Source organism: Carassius auratus, unplaced genomic scaffold, assembly GCF_003368295.1.
Source record: "Carassius auratus strain Wakin unplaced genomic scaffold, ASM336829v1 scaf_tig00001743, whole genome shotgun sequence".
Classification (NCBI taxonomy): domain Eukaryota; kingdom Metazoa; phylum Chordata; class Actinopteri; order Cypriniformes; family Cyprinidae; genus Carassius; species Carassius auratus.
The window spans coordinates 52,315-58,283 of NW_020523389.1; the positions used below are offsets into that span (position 1 = coordinate 52,315).

Consider the following 5,969-nt stretch of genomic DNA (forward strand, 5'->3'; position numbering starts at 1 on the left):
GAGAAAATAAACTTGTCAACGCTGCCCCACGACTTTTATTAAATACAGTTTAAATACTGAATCACTACATTATATTATCCAGCGACGAGAGGATACAATCGCTGTTTTTAAGTAAACTCACTCTAAAAAGATATACACACAGACATGAATACATGCAACTTCCAATTCTCTTTCTCTCTCTCGAATAGGCAATATTTAAGAAAATGGTTTGGCGATTTCTTATTATTGGGGGGATTAGCCCCCATCAATGTCTACGGCAGTTATCTCCCTGATCAGACATATGCTGTGGCACTATCATGCAGTCTGTAATGATATGACATTAGCAAATATTAGCAATTTTTTGCAAGCATTTCTTTGAGTAACATGACCGTTAATATGAACTCACAATTAAATGTAACATCAAACTAATTATTACTTTTCGTTAAAGGGGGGGTGAAATGCTATTTCATGCATACTGAGTTTTTATACTGTTAAAGAGTTGGATTCCCATGCTAAACATGGACAAACTTTCAAAAATACCTCTTCTGGTTTGTCACAAGTTTCGGAAAGTTTTTTTAGAGTATGGCTCTGTGTGACGTTAGATGGAGCGGAATTTCCTTATATGGGTCCTAAGGGCACTTCTGCCGGAAGAGCGCGCGCTCCCGTAGAGCAGAGCACAGACATTCACTGATCAGAGCGAGAAACCAGGGCAAGACAACCCTGCACAGATTACCAAAGAAAAAACAGCATTAAGGGACCAGTACAATCACTACTACAATGTTAGGGTCTTGTGAACGGTTGCCAACATTGATATGCAGATACTAGGAGTTTTGGTTGCAGGTCTCTCCGTCAAGAAATATAAAATAAAATTTAAAAAGACTTTTGGGATCATTTTTGGATTATTATTGTTTTCTTATTTTTGCATACATGAAGTAATAAATTACAAATGTTGATATACCTGTACACATATTTAATATGTGTTGCATCGATCAGAAAAAAATGTGTTTGCTTACTGTATATCCAGGAAGCTGTATATGCTGTCACATGATGTTTCAAAACATCTTAGGGAAGTTACTAGTCTGCAGTCTCTGGGAAATTCCACTATTCAGGTCTACGTGAATAGCTACAACATCTGTTTCACTGTGTGAAAACTCTGAAGTGGCGATTTGCGTAAAAGCATTGAGCTGGTGATGATGGTGACTTTTATGAGTGTGTATAATTGCAAAAAGAGGATGATTCAAAATACACTGTAATACAGCGCATGCATTAGCATGGGCAGACTACCAAAGGTTTCTGTGCTTGTCTTAAAAAATAGTTTTCAAGTATATATATTTAGTTTGGCTGAAGGGTAAATTTTCTCAGTATAAAATAAAGGCAGCAGCTGTATGTGGTGTTTTCCCTTCCCGTGGTAGAATTCTTGAAACAATTATGGTAAACAGCCCTATGGGCAATAGATTTAGCGATAGAAGTATTTTTTTTCTCTACTGTGACGTGTATTCGAGTAAAACGGCATCTGAAAGGAGATGGCGGGACCTGATTTTGTGACTGCGTCCGCCAACAGGTTAAAGTCAGCATGAAATCAAAATGTAATTTTTTTTTTTTATGGAATACTATAGTGTTTATTATAAATTATTTATCCCTGCACTTCATTCTTATTATTATTTTTAAATTCCTGTGCCTTAGTAATCTTTAAACAAATCTGTTAACCTCCCCTCCTCCTCAAAATGACTCATCTTCTCTTCCAGTCATGAGCTATGGCGCATGGGCAGAGCTAGTGATGTGAGGGGTAAACGCTGGGATAAATGACAGGGGAATAGCTGAAGCTTTATAGAAATCAACACTATCAGTGCTGATGTGAGCCATGGGGGAGTACACTATCCTTAAATATTGAAAGGATATTAGCATATTATTACAACATTAATCTAATGTTCTACAAACTATTTTACAACATTTTTTAATATAAATATGACTTAAAGATTACCCAAAAATGAAAATTAGCTAGTGTTTACTCACCCTCGAGTCAGCCTAGATGCATATGACTTTCTTCTTTCAGACGAATCCAGTTGGAGTTATTCTAAAAATTGTCCTGGCTATTCCAAGCTCTGTTGTTGCAGTCAGTGGGTGTTACAGTTGAACAGTCCGCAAGTCGTCAAATAAAGCGCAAACATTCAAAATAAAAAATGTCGCACACAGCTCCAGGGGGTGAAATAAGGTCTTTCTGTGGCAAATCCATGCATTTTGTAAAATATCCATATTAAAATGTAATAAACACTTTTCTATCACTTCTGTTATCTGTCATATGCAGAAAGCCGCTCCGGTGGATGTCGTAGCACATTGTTGTTGCTGATTAGTGACGAATGCGGTGAGAGAACAAAAACAAAACAAAAAAATGGTCATGAATTAGAAGTACAAACCAAGGATTTGCAAAGAAACATGTTGGAGGATTTCGATCTAAACCAAGAGGAGACTGGTTTTCCTTTGCTAAAGTAAGGAAACTTTGCTTCCTTTGCTCCTGAGCACAAACTAGCGAGACTAGCATTCGTGCTACGTCATCCGCCGGGATGTCTTCTGCATGTGACAGATAACTGAAGTGAGAGAAAAGTGTTAATTATGCTTGAAATAAGGATATTTTCTTATAAAAACGCATACTGTACATTCAGAAATCCTTTATTTACCTCCCAGAGCTGCGTGTGGCACATTTTATTATGAATGCAGGCACTTTCTTTGACGACTTGCGGACTGTTCAACTGCAACACCCGCTTACTGACAAGATAGAGCTTGGAATAGCCAGGACAATTTTTTTATATATCTCCGACTGGATTCGTCTGAAAGAGGAAAGTCACATACACCTAGGATGACTAGAGGGTAAGTAAAACACAAGCTAATTTTCATTTTTGGGTGAACTAACCCATTAACCTGATGGAGGACATGCTCAGTCATTCAAGCAGTTTCTCTCTCACGTGTGTGCGCACACTGTTGTTTTTGTGCCGTTAATCGTCCACGTCATTTTCATCCTCAATAAATAAAAAATTTCTTCATGCTAAGGTGTCAGCTGTGCATCCAGTGGAGATATATCCCCCACAACTAACTGCAAACTGCCATTCAGATCTGCCTCCATTTTGTTAGCAACACCTGAACTTCCAATGATCCAATCAATCCTCGAAAGACAAAATCAAGTCCCGCCCTCTCATTTCAGATGCCGTTTCACTCAGAGAGCTGTCAAAGTAGAGAGAAAAAAGACAATCGCTACCTCCATTTCATGCTGACTTTAAATATTGAAAGGATATTAATACAACATTACTCTTGGGACATCACAAACTATTTTTTTTTTATATAACTTTAATATAACTTAATAACCTTAATAACCTATAAACTTTAATAAACTTTTTGATTTATTGGATTTTATGCAATGACTGCTGTGTTCTGTGTCTGTTCACTGAAATTTGATTGGATAAAACAGGTTTACCCGGAAAAATTCTACAACTTAAAGCCTGTAACTGGCCGAGGGAATCGTGCTGCAGAGCCGGACTCATTTAAGGCCAAACTGAAGGAGATGCAGCACTTCTTTGGCCTGGAAGAGAGTGGAGATGTGGATCCACAGACCGTAGGGGTTATGAGAAGAGCTCGCTGTAGTCTTTCTGACATTGAGCCGTTCAGAAGAACGATGTGATGAACGAACAGAGCTCTAACATACAGGCGAGGTTCACAATACTCTTGTGTGCACTATATCCACAGCATTATGACTCACATTCTCATGACTCTGTACTCAGAATCTCCAGATTCAGCTCAAAGCTGACAGCTGCACAAGTCAGGACAGCACTCAGACAGGCATGGAAACTTTGGGCTCAAGCAGTGCCCTTGATATACTGACAGAGAAGGAGCGATGCTGACATCCTTATTTCCTTCAATAACAAAGGCATGGGAAGAAAAGCTGACCTTTGAAATTATGGAACTTGAGTAATAGTCATACTCTATTGTGTGTGCGTGTGTATTTTCAGGGAGTGAACCATCATTTATTAACAGAGTAGTCACCACAGTTAATAGTACTACTGTAAAATCATCAATATGGGATTGCCTGCAAAACATGTATAAAGCTTTCAGAATATTTGTGTAAATTAGTCACATTGGTGACTGGTACCCAAAGTAATAACTTTATTATTAACAAACATTATACATATAAAGTTAAGTAACATTTGAAGAATGTTTATAATATTAATATTAATAGTGATATAGTATATATGGATGTATGTGTGTATATATAACTTCAATACAAACCAACAGACACACATATGTATGCAAATACGCATATTTAATATAGATCTATTAATACTACCGAAAAAGTAAACCTTTAAAAAATAGTAGCTGAAACATTATTACAGTATTAATCATAAATTGTGTTTATATATAATATATAAATAAGTTACATGCATGTTTTTGTGTGTGTGTGTGTGTATTTTTTATTTGAATATCATTAGCTTGTCTTTAAAAAAAAAATCAAATTCATTGTTTGTGTGTTTTGTAAGTATATATCACTTGTCAGCACTAATGTGTGGCACTTATGGTAGATCATGAAGATGGGTCACCGTTTGATGGTGAGGGAGGTGTCCTGGGCACATGCCTTCTTCCCCGGCCCGGGCATTGGAGGAGATGTGCACTTCGATGATGAGAAGGCCTGGACAATAAATGCCAAAAAAGGAAGAAGTCATCTGCTCCAGTTTTTTGTTCTCTGATAGTAGTAAAGGTTTATTGCCTATTCACATGGATGACACAATTACTTACTTTAAAGGTGAGCTATGCCTTAATGACCCTGAATGAAGGGTTTGCAAAACATACTTGCAATGCTTTCTGTGCTGAAGTGACACAACACATGATGTGTGATGTTACCTATGCATCTCCTGAAGGCTGTAACCTCCTCGCTGTGGCGGTGCACGAGTTCGGACATGCTCTTGGCCTTCCACATTCATCAGACCCTGGAGCCATCATGTTCCCAGCCTATAATTTTGGCTTGCACACTGTTTTGCAACTGTCTTTCCTGGACGTCAAAGATATACAGGAAATGTATAGTATGGTATGTCCATGAATACGTTTGTCTTTGGAACAGAATTTAAGATATTTTGGATGAAAACCGGGAGGCTTGTGACTGTCCCATAGACTGCCAAGTAAGTTACACTGTCAAAGTACAGAAAAGTATGAAAAGCATCGTGAAAATAGTCGATGTGCCATCAGTGGCTCAATCATAACATTATGAAGCGACGATAGTACTTTTTGTATGCAAGAAACAAAAAATAATGACGTTATTCAACAATTTGTCTCCTCTGTGTCTCTTTGCATCACTGTAGCACCATTTTGGAGAATATGAGCTGAACGAAAGTATTTTCCTCACTTCATAATGTTACGGTTGAACCACTGATGGCAGATGGACTATTCTGACAATGCTTTTCATAATTTTCTAGATCTTGACAAAGTATGTTACTTGGCAGTCTATGGGACAGTCTCAAGTCTCCAGGTTTTCATCCAAAATATCTTAAAGTGTGTTCTGAAGACGAGCAAAGCTTTTACAGTTTTGGAACGACATGGGTGTTAGTGATTAATGACAACATTTTCATTTTGAGGTGGAGTATCCCTATTAGGGGCAATAAAATGCATAATTATCTAATTATATAACTATAAATGTAATATTTCTTCTTGCACAAAACCGTTGAAATTAATATAAAATCTATTTGAGTAATAAAAGAAAGTCGAAAACAATAGCACAGTGACTCAGATTGACATAAAACTGAATCAATTGATTCTCCTGAATGAATCAGACTTTGCAAAGTTACATCAATGGGCAAAAAAAACTGATAAATATGATCCTATGCTATTATTCGACGCACTGACAGTTATGCAACAGGAGCTAGTTTTCTTTAAAGACAGGTAGTCTGGCTCCATGTATGTACACTGAGTCATTGACTTCAGTAGTACAGTTGCACTATAGTGTATGACTGATA

The 5,969-nt window shown here is 37.3% G+C and overlaps 1 pseudogene; it reads left to right on the forward strand.

The window, feature by feature from the left end:
- The first annotated feature begins 3,388 nt into the window (after positions 1-3,388).
- Positions 3,389-5,899, forward strand: LOC113069524 (neutrophil collagenase-like; annotated as a pseudogene).
- The last annotated feature ends 70 nt before the right edge of the window (positions 5,900-5,969 follow it).